General features: G+C 39.9%; 1 protein-coding gene across 4 annotated transcripts in view; it reads right to left on the reverse strand.

The window, feature by feature from the left end:
* MC2R (melanocortin 2 receptor) overlaps window positions 1–13,797 on the reverse strand; it is a 107,789-nt gene that overhangs the window by 39,270 nt on the left and 54,722 nt on the right. For 3 of the 4 annotated variants that reach the window (XR_012121094.1, XM_073212705.1, XM_037025535.2), the window contains 2 exons: window positions 4,188–4,369; window positions 2,103–2,195 (listed from right to left, as the gene is read on the reverse strand). The gene's annotated coding sequence lies outside the window, so the exon portion shown is untranslated. The remainder of the gene's footprint in view (window positions 1–2,102; window positions 2,196–4,187; window positions 4,370–13,797) is intronic. The other variant, XM_037025537.2, reaches the window with a different exon arrangement.

The raw sequence follows: 13,797 nt of genomic DNA on the forward strand, positions 1-13,797 counted from the left end.
TTTAATCTAGGTAATTAATCAACTTTGTGGGAACCTTCTAGGTTCCAATTTCAGGTTATGTGTGGTTGGTAATAAAAAAAGATACAAAACACCATACTGCTCACCAAAATCTAGCTGAGGATATAAGACACCTGAGAAAGAGAACAGATAAGAATATGGTGACTTGCTAATCTGAGTCATGGGGACTACATGGTGTACCTGATAAACAAAAAGATTAACTTTACTACAAGCACTGTAGGCAACTCATTGTCTATTGTATAGGGCCTAAAATGTGTGCTTAGCAATTTTAATTGAACTGTAACAGATAAAAAAGCAAACTTTCCAGTACATCATTCTGTATATATCATTTAATGTGAAATTCTGTACTTAAGGGCAATTTGATTTTGCCATGGTTTCTCTTACATGGTCTCTATGTTAAGGTCAGAGAGGGCACACAGTGAAAGGTATTCTCCTTTAATGTACCAATTAACTATTAGTAGGTGCTCTTCTGATGTCCTGCTCCCCCATCCACTTCAAAGATACGAAAATTGAGGCTCAGAGAGGTCAACTAACTTGCTTAAGGTCATCCAGCTGCTACATCTGCATTGCTCCAAGGCCCATCTTTTCTCCTTTATTCAAACAGCCTCTGGAGACTGAGCCTAAGTGGGAGCATCAGGATTCCAGTCCACAGGCTAATTTGACTGGGTCAGGGTCCCTCCCCCAAGCATGTGCGCCTGTTTAAGGGTGGGTTGGTTTGGGTGCAGAGCTGTGGAAGGAGCTTGGTGAGACAGGGACCATGGGCTTAGAGTAGGGTGAGGGCCTCTGGAAAAAAACAAAAGCAAGAGAATCCATTGTGAGATTTGCTTTGGCCTGCTGGGGGGCACAGCTTATTTTTCTAACTTTACTTTACCCAAGTGCTGCTTTTCTTCCTCCAGCCCTAAACAAATAATTTGTTGCAACTTAGGCAATGTAGCAAGCAAGCCCAAAACAACATAGTAAAAACAGGAAGGATTCCATCTTAAAACCCAATTAGTTAAAGTTTCTTGAAAAACAGACAACTCAGCCCACCTTCGGAGCAAAGCAGGCAGTCTTGAGTGATATGCTCCCAGACCAGGAAGCTGCTATCTTGGGAGGAAATCAGAGCAGTAAAATTCTTGTAAATAACCAGGAAGACTAATAAGAAATTTAGTGTTTCTTCAAAAGGTATTTGGGACCACTTAGCAGGTGTGCATCCCTAGCCCTTTGTCTCTCAACTGCCTATAAAACCCCTCGACAACCCACCACCCCTGGGCTCTCTTGTCTCCTCCTGGCCTGAGCCAGGAGCTCTATCTTCTTGCTTTCTCTAAATAAAAGCCTCTGCCTTGCTCTCCTACCTTGACTGTTTGCGAAGTTCATTCTTCGGCTCCATGAACAAGAACCCGGGCAACACTAGGCCTGGGAGCTCCTGACTCTAAGGTTGTTTTGGTGCTGCTGAATCAAATTGAATCACATTGTGGATATTATTAATCAGTACTCTGTTGAAAGAAAAAGTGAGGAGGAACTCCAGCATAGATGCATTTCTAACTTGTGGATTGTGGCTGTCTTTACAGTCTTTGTTAGCATCAAATCAACATGATCAGCTAATGCAAATATTCTTGCTCTCACTGAACAGAAGCTATAGCTCTGAAATTGGCTATTCACATGGCAATGCTCATCCATGATAAACAATGGCTCATCTGAATCCAGAGCACACCCTTCTTTGAATTCCATCCAGGACCAACTATAAGAGGCCTTCCAGTGACCCTGTATTTTGGGGTGTGAGGCACCCTTCCTCTTTTCTCTTCCACTGCACTGTAAAAGTAGAAGCTCTCCTCAGTGTATGCAGCAAGTGGGAAGTTGCCTGTCCTTATCAGGTGTATAGATTTTACACCACATCCAGAGCTCTGCACTTACAGTATAATCTCTCATTTGATATTCACCAGGAGTCTGGGATTAGGTGGGAATGACAAGGTCATCACATCTTAGGATAAGTAAATGAAGGTCTCAAGAAGTGAGCTTTTGTCCAAATTATACAGCTGGGAAGGCTCCCTCCATGCGTGGGGCAGCTCCCCTCCCCTGCCCTCCTCACCCCAACCTTGACTTACTGCCAACTCCACTCCTCCCTTTCTTGAAGTTCGGCTTCACTGGTTCACACTTCCTCCAAGACCCTTCCTGCATGTCTCCATGCTCTTCGTTCCCTGCAGAGGATGCAGCCTCATAAATGCTTACTGGCCCTATACTTTGACACTTGACATATGCATAAGTTGCTGGAAAAGTGCTTGGCACATACATATTTTGAGTTGAGCATTTTAAAATGATCTAAATTTTATTACCATGGCTCCTCATAGCCAGAGAACAAAGCACAGACTTAAGATGACATTTACACCATTTCCTCACCTTCTTGCTTGTCTTTCACTTCTCTGGGCTCCAAATACCTGGGTTCCATCTACCGCAGATCATCTGTCTGTCTGCTTATACAGTCTTTCTCCTTTGAGCCTGTTCCTGCCATACAGTGTCCAGGTGACATCCCTTCCCCACTTCTTTCCTCACCTTTTCACACTCAACACAGAGGCACCTTTCTCTGTGCACACTGTCCTACACTGCCCCCTCTCCCAAAGGATCATGAGCCTCTGATTTATGCTCCTATACACTGTTTCTCCTTATCTCTCATGGCATTGCTAACATTAAAATACATGGGAATCCCTTTTCAGTGCATTCTGAGTTCTTTAGGTTAAGAAATGCCCTCACCATCTCTGTATGCCCAGTGCCTAGCAGAGACCCTGGCCAAAGCAATTTATACAATGAATGGGAGATGAATGCTGCTTACACCCAGCAAAAAAGTATCCTGAAAGATTAATTAGCCATTAAGTATTCATACAGAAAACATACTTGGAAAAGTTAACAAGGCAAAGCTTAAGGGTGGCTTTTTGAAATCCTTTACACACCCTTTACAGTGAACTGCCTTAAGTGGCTCTGAGCAGAGAGGGGGCAATACTGCTAGAGAAACACTTCTGCTGCAAAAGATGCAGGACCCCTGAAAGGCAAAATTCCCAGTCTTGCTCAGGGTCTCCTGTCAGCATATCCCTTCTCATCCCTGTACCATTTCTATCCCTCGGGCTTTGCATGTGTATATGTGTACGCATGTACATCTGAATGTGTGTATATGTGTTTGAGAGAAGGAGAGAAAGTTTAGTGCAACCTAGGGAAGTAGAAACATGGAGAATAGCTGTTTTTTATAAAAAGACTTGGACTTCCAATCTGGAGACTGCATGGCTGCTATGACAGAGCCAACCAGACAAAGACTAAGTGTCTCAAGTTAGCTGTGAATACATGGCTGTCCAAGTGATAACTACTGTGGAGGAGTGTGTGCTAATGAATATACTTTAAATTCTTATTTATACTATACCCTTTATTGCTTGCTAGGAAGTCAGCAAGCAATGGACCTGAAATCTGCCATAGACCTTGTCACAAACATTGGAAGCAGCTTTGTCAAGCTAAGGCCATGGAAATTATGTCTCAACTTAACTGTTCCTTTCCATTTTTCTAAGTGTAAAGTATTTTAAAAAGCCACCCCTGAACCAATGGACCAAGAAGCAGAGAGCATAAATTGTCCCAGAACCGCAAATCACCCACATGCATATGCTGACGGCAGAGTTACTTAGATCCTAACACCGCAGGCACAGGAAGCATCCCTAATCACTAGAGGCATACTGTGTTCCTAAAAACACAAAAGTTAGTTAAGTAAAGGGGTAACTCTCATGAAGGGGTAGAAGAAATATGCTTTTTCACCCCCAATTCCATTAGGAAAATCAGGCCATAGTTCTTGAATAGGGCTTGATAATAATTTAAGACTAAGAATAAAGAGATGTTAATAATTTCACTAATATGAAAGGCTGCCTTTGTTAAACAAAAGGGTAATAGAATTTTATTGTTATAGTTTAACTAGAAAAACAATATACTCTCCCAGGAATAAAGAAAACCCAGTACCTAGCAGAGACCTTGGCCAAAGCAGTTTATACAATGAATGGGAGATGAATGCTGCTTACACACAGCAAAAAAATATCCTTAAAAGGATGAACTGTTAGGAGAAATTCTCAACATAACCTTTTCTTAGATTTGTTTCTAACCTGCTCTATTTCATGACCCCAAGGCATTTAAGAACCCATGAAATTGGAAGAAAATGTGCTTACCTTCAGCTGTGAAGCAGGAAAGTTCTGGCTGAGATGACTGAGCAGGATGAAGTTTGCAAGAAAAGCAAGCAAGTGGGCCTTGAGACAGGAAGCACTGGGACGTATGCATCACTGGGAGACAGTTAGCTTGTTATCATAACCCTGAATGACTGTCATATGAAGAGAATTGCATGTTTCTGGTACTACAAAGTTAGAAAAAATGGAAACGAACAGTTAGATTAAGACATAATTTCCATGGCCTTAGCTTGACAAAGCTGGTTCCAATGTTTGTGACAAGGTCTGTGACAGATTTCAGAATGTGACCTTGATCCTTTTTAATATCATTTTAGAATTGAACTTAGTTTTTGAAATAAGGAATTTGATAAAGTGGGGTTTTGAGGAAATGGCTTTGGAAAAATTTGTTTAAAAATTTTCCAGCACTCTTCTCAAGCCATCTTGCAAACATTTGGCTCATTAACCTTAAGAAGAAAATAATCCTTTTCTCCATATTTTGCAAGACCCTGCAGTGAGACAACGGGAACTGTGTACTCAAGGACACCTAATGGAGTTTGGCCAAGGTAAGGAAAAGCCCTCAGATTCTGCCAATCTTCTCTGTCAAAGCAAAATTGTTTGGTGTTAGGGTACAATGCTGTTGGTTTTCTGATTGCCAATGCCTTCAGGGAAGGATGACTTTGGTATCAGGCTCATCAGCCTAAATATTTAAATGTGGCATGGGGCCACATTTTGGGGTAAATCTGTGGCTTTGGGGGAGAGTCCAAACCAGTGGCCACTGTTGAAAATCACAGCTTCTGCTCCAAACTGAAAAGTGTTCACATGTGGGTGGTCTGGAAAGAACTGAGAACAGAGGTCTTAATTTGATTTCCCAGGCAGGGAAATACATTTCACAAAGTGCTTTTCCTATAACCCATGTATGAGGCAAAGCATGTTATCCCTGGATGCTGCCAGACCAGGTCATTCCGGGCTTAGGATTGTGAGGACTTGTGGGCCCAAGCAACCCTGGTGCTCAAATGAGGCTATCCCAAAGGCCTCTTTCCCCACTAGAGCCATAGAGTTGAGACAATATAACAGCTGGTCAGTACTTCCAGAACCCGCAGTGGTGTTACTTGGAAAGAAGGGGCACCCCAGCCTCAACGTTCGGACTTGCACATCATAGAACCTTTGTCAAAAAGTGCAAAGGGATTAAAAATGGCGGCGTGAGAGGTGGGTCAGAGGCTTCCTCCTAAAACCACAGATAACATGAAAATATAATTAATACAATGAATCCTGAGACAGCAACAGGAAAGAGGACTGCGCCAGACTGCATACACCTGGAGAAAAGAGCAGACCTCACGGAATGGGGTAACATACCAAAGCTGTGGCCCAGCAGGACCCAAGCCCTTCCCCCACCCCAGCTCACCAGCGGGAGGAAGAGAAACTGAGCAGGGAGGGAGTGGAGGCCTGGGGCTGCTGAATACCTAACTCTGGAGATCTGCTCTGGGAGCACAAACCTACATTTCATGGTGCTTTCATAATACTCTCATGATTACGGGGTTGGAAAGCTGGGACAGGTGGAGTTCCTGGAGAGACTGAGATTCCAGGTGTTTGTAGAAAGCATGGATCCATATCTGGCTGCTCTGGACAAAAGCTTATACCTGTGTGCTTGGCCCACTGGTTCAGGCCGTGGAGATAGGCATAGCAGCTGGGAAGCAGGAAACAGCTCTTTCCTCCCCCCAGGCACCAATCCCACTCCCCTGTGACACCCAACATTGCTTAAGGGGCTGAGCAGTGTCAAAGAGTAGAGCTTCTGGAAACTAGAGGGTACCATACACAAATATGAAATGCCAAAGGAACATGGTACAGAGTAAAATTAATATAACACCTGAGAAAGATGACATGGACCTCATGACTCTTCCTGAAGGAGTTCAAAATAAAAATCATTAACATGCTAATGGAGGTACAGAAAGATATTCAAGAACTCAGGAATAAATTCCGGTTGGAGATCCAATCATTGGAGAACACAATGGTGGGTATTAAAAGCAGACTGGATACAGTGGAGGATACAATAAATGAAACAAACTAGAGAACAGGAATATAAAGAAGCTGAGGCACAGAGAGAAAAAAGGATCTCTAAGAATGAAAGAATATTGAGAGAACTGTGTGACCAATCCAAATGGAACAATATTCGCATTATAGGAGTACCAGAAGAAGAAGAAGAGAGAGAGAAAGGGATAGAAGTGTCTTTGAGGAGGTAATTGCTGAAAACTTTCCCAATCTGGGGAGGGAGATAGTCTCTAAGGCTATGGAGGTGTACGTATTTCCCAACACAAGGGACCCAAGGAAGACAACACCAAGACATATAGTAATTAAAATGGAAAAGATCAAGGATAAGGACAGACTGTTAAAAGTAGCCAGAGACAGAAATAAGATCACATACAAAGGAAAGGCCATCAGGCTATCATCAGACTTTTCAGCAGGAACCTTACAGGCCAGAAGGGAGTGGCATGATGTATTTAATGCAATGAAACAGAAGCACCTTGAACCAAAATTACTTTATCCAGCAAGATTGACATTTAAGTTTGAAGGAGGGATTAAACAATTTCCAGATAAGCAAAAGCTGAGAGAATTTACCTCCCACAAACCATCTCTACAGTCTATTTTGGAGGGACTGCTATAGGTGGAAGTGTTCCTAAGGTTTAACAGCAGTCACCAGAGTAATAAAACCACAGAAAAGAGAGTAGAACAGGTAATTACTAAGCAAATGCAAAATTAAATGAACTACCCCTAAAGTCAATCAAGGGATAGACAAAGAGTACAGAAAATGATACCTAATATATAAAGAATGGAGGAGGAAGAAAAAGGAGGAGAAAAAAAGAACCTTTAGATTGTTTGTCATAGCATATGAAGTGAGTTAAATTAGGCTCTTAGATAGTAAGGAAGTTAACCTTGAACTTCTGGTAACCACAAATCCAAAGCCTGCAATCACAGTAAGTACATACCTATCGATAATCACCCTGAATGTAAATGGACTGAATGCAACAATCAAAAGACACAGAGTTACTGAATGGATAAAAAAAACAAGGCCCATCGCTATGCTGCCTACAAGACACTCACTTTAAACCTAAAGACATACACAGACTAAAGGGATATGTATGGGATGGAAAAAGATATTTCATGCAACTAATTGGGAGAAAAAAGCAGGAGTTGCAGTATTTGTATCAGAGAAAATAGACTTCAAAACAAAGCAAGTCATAAGAGACAAAGAAGGACATTACATAATGATAAAGAGGTCAATCCAACAAGAAGATATAACCATTATAAATATCTATGCTCCCAACACAGGAGCACCAACATGTGTGAAACAAATACTAACTGAATTAAAAGAGGAATAGAATGCAATGCATTCATTCTAGGAGACTTCAACACACCACTCACTCCAAAGGGCAGATCCACCAGACAGAAAATAAGTAAGGACACAGAGGCACTGAACAACACACTAGAACAGATGGACCTAATAGAGATCTACAGAACTCTCCACCCAAAAGCAGCAGAATACACAGTCTTCTAAAGTGCACATGGGACATTTTCAAGAATAGATCATATACTAGGCCACAAAAAGTGCCTCGGTAAATTCAAAAAGGTGGAACTTGTACGAACCAGCTTCTCAGACCACAAATGTATGAAACCAGAAATAAATTATGCAAAGAAAATGAAAAATCCCACAAACACATGGAGGCTTCACAACATGCTCCCAAATAACCAATGGATTGATGACCAAACACAAACAAAGAGCAAGCAATATATGGAGACAAATGACAACAATAATTCAACACCACAAAAATCTGTGGGATGCAGCAAAGGCCATCCTAAGAGGAAAGTATATTGCAATACAGGCCTACCACAGGAAAGAACAATTCCATACAAGCAGTCTACACTCAAAATTAATAGAACTAGAAAAAGAAGAACAAATGAGGCCCAAAGTCAGTAGAAGGAGGGGTGTAAGTAATAAAGATTAGAGCAGAAATAAATAAAATTGAGAAGAATAAAACAATAGAAAGAATCAATGAAAGCAAGAGCTGGTTCTTCCAGAAAATAAGCAAAATATATAACCCCCTAGCCAGACTTATGAAGAAAAAAGAGAATCTATACACATAAACAGAATCAGAAATGAGAAACAAAAAAATCACTATGGACACGACAGAATTACAAAGAATTAATTAGAGAATACTATGAAAAATTATATGCTAACAAACTGGATAACCTGGGAGAAATGGACAACTTTCTAGAAAAATACAACCTTCCAAGGCTGAACAAGGAAGAAACAGAAAATCTAAATAGACCAATTACCAGCAACAAAATTGAACCGGTAATCAAAAACTTCCTAAGAACAAAACTCCTGGATCACATGGCTTCACCACTGAATTTTTTTTATCATTAATCTGCAATTACTTGAGGAACATTATGTTTACTAGACATCCCCTTCACCAAGTCCCCCCCCACAAACCCCATTACAGTCACTGTCCATCAGCATAGTAAGATGCTATAGAATCACTACTTGTCTTCTCTGTGTTGAACAGCCCTCCCCGTGCCTCCCCTCACATTATACATGCTAATCTTAAAGGCCCCTTCCTTCTCCCCCCCCCGTTATCCCTCCCTTCTCACCATCCTCCCCAGTCCCTTTCCCTTTGGTAACTGTTAGTCCATTCTTGGGTTCTGTGAGTCTGCTGCTGTTTTGTTCCTTCAGTTTTTTCTTTGTTCTTATGCTCCACAGATGAGTGGAATCATTTGGTACTTGTCTTTCTCTGCCTGGCTTATTTCACTGAGCATAATACCCTCTAGCTCCATCCATGTTGTTGCAAATGGTAGGATTTGTTTTCTTCTTATGGCTGAATAATATTCCATTGTGTATATGTACCACGTCTTCTTTATCCATTCATCTACTGATGGACACTTAGATTGCTTTCATTTCTTGGCTACTGTAAACAGTGCTGCAATAAACATAGGGGTGCATCTATCTTTTTCAAACTGGGCTGCTGTATTCTTAGGTAAATTCCTAGAAGTGGAATTCTTGGGTCAAATGGTATTTCTATATTGAGTTTCTGAGGAACCTCCATACTGCTTTCCACAATGGTTGAACTAATTTATATTCCCACCAGCAGTGTAGGAGGGTTCCCCTTTATCCACACCCTCACCAACATTTGTTGTTGTTTGTATTTTGGATGGTGGCATTCCTTACTGGTGTGAGGGGAAATCTCATTGTGGTTTTAATTTGCATTTCTCTGATGACTAGCAATGTGGAGCATCTTTTCATGTATCTGTTGGCCATCTGAATTTCTTCTTTGGAAAAGAGTCTGTTCAGCAACTCTGCCCATTTTTTAATTGGCTCACTTGCTTTTTGTTTGTTGAGGTCTGTGAGATCTTAATATAATTTGGATGTCAACCCCTTATCAGATATGTCATTTATGAATATATTCTCCCATACTGTAGGATGTCTTTTTCTTCTACTGATGGTGTCCTTTGCTGTACAGAAGCTTTATACTTTGATATAGTTCCACTTGTTCATTTTTGCTTTTGTTTCCCTTGCCTGGGGAGATATGTTCATGAAGAAGATGCTTATGTTTATGTCCAAGAGATTTTTGCCTATTTTTTTTTCTAAGAGTTTTATGGTTTTTATGACTTACATTCAGGTCTTTGATCCATTTTGAATTTACTTTTGTGTATGGGGTTAGACAATGATCCACTCTCATTCTCTTACATATAGCCATCCAGTTTTGCCAACACCAGCTGTTGAAGAGGCTGTCATTTCCCCACTGTATGTCCATGGCTCCTTTATCATATATTAATTGACCATATATGTTTGGGTAAATGTCTGGACTCTTTATTGTGTTCTGCTGGTCTGTGGGTGTGTTTTTGTGCCAGTACCAAATTGTCTTGATTACTGTGGCTTTGTAGTAGAGCTTAAAGTTGGGGAGCTAGATTGCCCCCCACTTTATTCTTCCTTCTCATGATTGTTTTGACTATTCAGGGTCTTTGGTTGTTCCATATGAATTTTTGAACTATTTGTTCCAGTTCATTGAAGAATACCTTTGGTAATTTGATAGGGATTGCATTGAATCTGTATATTGCTTTGGGCAGAATGGCCATTTTGACAATATTAATTCTTCCTAGCCAAGAGCATGGGATAAGTTTCCATTTGTTAGTGTCCTCTTTAATTTCTCTTAAGAGTGTGTTGTAGTTTTCATGGCATAGGTCTTTCACTTCCTAGGTTAGGTTTATCCCTAGGTATTTTATTCTTTTAGATGCAATTGTGAATGGAATTGTTTTCCTTATTTCTGTTTCTGTTAGTTCATTGTTAGTGTATAGGAAAGCCACAGCTTTCTGTGTATTAATTTTTTATCCTGCAACTTTGCTGAATTCCGATATTAGGTCTAGTAGTTTTGGAGTGGATTCTTTAGGGTTTTTAATGTACAATATCATGTCATCTCCAAACAGGGACAGCTTAACTTCTTCCTTGCCAATCTGGATGCCTTGTATTTCTTGGCGTTGTCTGATTGCCATGGCTAGGACCTCCAGTACTATGTTGAATAGAAGTGGGTAGAGTGGGTATCATTGTCTTGTTCCGATCTTAAAGGAAAAGCTTTCAGCTTCTTGCTGTTACGTATAATGTTATCTGTCTGTTTGTCATATATGGCCTTTATTATTATTAGTTGAGGTACTTGTCCTCTGTACACATTTTGTTAAGAGTTTTTATCATGAATGGATGTTAAATTTTGTCGAATGCTTTTTCAGCATCTATGGGGATGATCGTGTGGTTTTTGTCCTTTTTCTTTATGTGGTGGATGATGTCCATCCACCACATCTTTGCATCCCTGAGATGAAACCCACTTGGTCTTGGTGTATGATCCTCTTGATGTATTTTTTAATTCGTTTTGCTGATATTTTCTTGAGTATTTTTGCATCTATGATCATCAGGGATATTGGTCTGTAATTTTCTTTTTTGGTGTGGTCTTTGCCTGGTTTTTGTATTAGGGTGATGCTGGCTTCATAGATCTGTTTGGGAGTATTTCCTCCTCTTTTATTTTTTGGAAAACTTTAAGGAGAATGGGTATTATGTCTTCTCTGTATCTCTGATGAAATTATGGAGTAAATCCATCTGGCCCAGAGATTTTGCTCTTGGGTAGTTTTTTGATTACCACTTTAATTTCGTTGTTGGTTATTGGTCTATTTAGATTTTCTGTTTCTTCCCTTGTCAGTCTTGGAAGGTTGTATTTCTCTATAAAAGTTGTCCATTTCTTCTAGGTTTTCCAACTTGTTAGTAATATAGGTTTTCAAAGTATTCTCTAATAATTCTTTGAATTTCTGTGGGGTTCGTCGTGATTTTTCCTTTCTCATTTTTGATTCTGTTGATATGTGTTGATTCTCTTTTTCTCTTAATAAGTCTGGCTGGATGCTTATCTATTTTGTTAATTTTCTCAAAGAACCAGCTCTTGGTTTCATTGATTTTTTTCTATTGTTTTATTCTTCTCAATTTTATTTATTTCTTCTCTCATCTTTATTATGTCCCTCCTTCTGCTGACTTTTGGCCTCATTTGTTCTTTTTCCAATTTCAATAATTGTGGCTTTGGACTATTCATTGGGGATTGTTCTTCCTTCTTTAAATATGCCTGGATTGCTATATACTTTCCTCTTAGAACTGCTTTTCCTGCATTCCACAGAAGTTGGGGCTTTGTGTTGTTGTTGTCCTTTCTCTCCATATATTGCTTGATCTCTATTTTAATTTGGTCATTGATCCATTGATTATTTAGGAGCATGTTGTTAAGCCTCCATGTGTTTGTGAGCCTTTTTGCTTTCTTTGTACAATTTATTTCTAGTTTTATTCCTTTGTGGTCCGAGACGTTGGTTGGTAGAATTTCAACCTTTTTGAATTTACTGAGGCTCTTTTTGTGGCATAGTATGTGGTCTATTCTGGAAAAAGTTCCATGTGCACTTGAGAGGAATCTGTATCATACTGCTTTTGGGTGTAGAGTTCTGTAGATGTCTATTAGGTCCATCTGTTCTAGTGTGTTGCTCAGTGCCTCTGTGTCCTTACTTATTTTCTGTCTGGTGGATCTGCCCTTTGGAGTGAGTGGTGTGTTGAAGTCTCCTAAAATGAATGCATTGCATTCTATTTCCTCCTTTAATTTTGTTAGTATTTGTTTCACATATGTTGGCGCTCCTGTATTGGGTGCATATGTATTTATAATGGTTATATCCTCTTGTAGGACTGACCCCTTTATCATTAGGTAATGTCCTTCTCTATCTCTTGTTACTTTCTTTGTTTTGAAGTCTATTTTGTCTGATGGTAGTACTGCAACACCTTCTTTTTACCCCCTGTTGTTTGCATGAAATATCTTTTTCCATCCCTTGACTTTTAGTCTGTGTATGTTTTTGGGTTTGAGGTGCATCTCTTGTAAGCAGCATATAGATGGATCTTGCTTTTTTATCCATTCTCTTACTCTGTGTCTTTTGATTGGTGCATTCTGTCCATTTACATTTAGGGTGATTAGTGAAAGATATGTACTTATTGCCATTTCAGGCTTTAGATTCATGGTTACCAAAAGTTCCAGGTTAGCTTCTTTAGTATCTTACTGCCTAACTTAACTCACTTATTGAGCTATTATAGACACTGTCTGGTGATTATTTATTTCATTCCTTTCTTATTCCTCCTCCTCCATTCTTTATATGTTTGGTGTTTTATTCTGTGTTCTTTTGTGTTTCCTTTGATAGCTTTTGTGAGTAGTTGATTTTGTTTTTTGCCTTTAGTTAGTATTTGGTTGATCTGCTTTCTTTGCTGTGATTTTTTCTCTGGTGACATCTATTTAGTCTTAGGAGTGCTTCCATCTAGAGCAGTCCCTCTAAAATACCCTGTACAGGTGGTTTGTGGGAGGCACATTCCCTTAACTTTTGCTTTTCTGGGAATTGTTTAATCCCACCTTCATATTTAAATGATAATCGTGCTGGATACAGTATCCTTGGTTCAAGGCCCTTCTGTTTCATTGCATTGAATATATATGCCATTCTCTTCTGGCCTGTAAGGTTTCTGTTAAGATGTGTGATGATAGCCTGATGGGTTTTCCTTTGTAGGTGACCTTTTTTCTCTCTCTGGCTGCCTTTAATACTCTGTCCTTGTCCTTGATCTTTGCCATTTTAATTATTATGTATCTTGGTGTTGTCCTCCTTGGGTCCCTTCTGTTTGGAGTTCTGTGTGCTTCCATGGTCTGAGGGACTATATCCTCCCCCAGTTCGGGGAAGTTTTCAGCAATTATTTCTTCAAAGACACTTTCTGTCCCTTTTTCTATCTCTTCCTCTTCTGGTACCTCTATAATGCAGATATTGTTCCGTTTGGATTGGTCACACAGTTCTCTTAATATTCTTTCATTCCTGGAGATCCTCTTGTCTCTCTCTGTCTCTGCTTCCTTGTGTTCCTGTTTTCTGATTTCTATTCCATTAATGGCCTCTTGCACTTGATCCAGTCTGCTCTTAATTTCTTTCAGAGATTGTTTTATTTCTGTATTCTCCCTCCCAACTTTATCCATTAGTTCTTGCATATTTCTCTGCAGGTACATCAGCATGGTTATGACCTTTATTTTGAATT

The sequence above is a fragment of the Manis javanica genome, chromosome 9, assembly GCF_040802235.1.
Source record: "Manis javanica isolate MJ-LG chromosome 9, MJ_LKY, whole genome shotgun sequence".
NCBI classification, from domain to species: domain Eukaryota; kingdom Metazoa; phylum Chordata; class Mammalia; order Pholidota; family Manidae; genus Manis; species Manis javanica.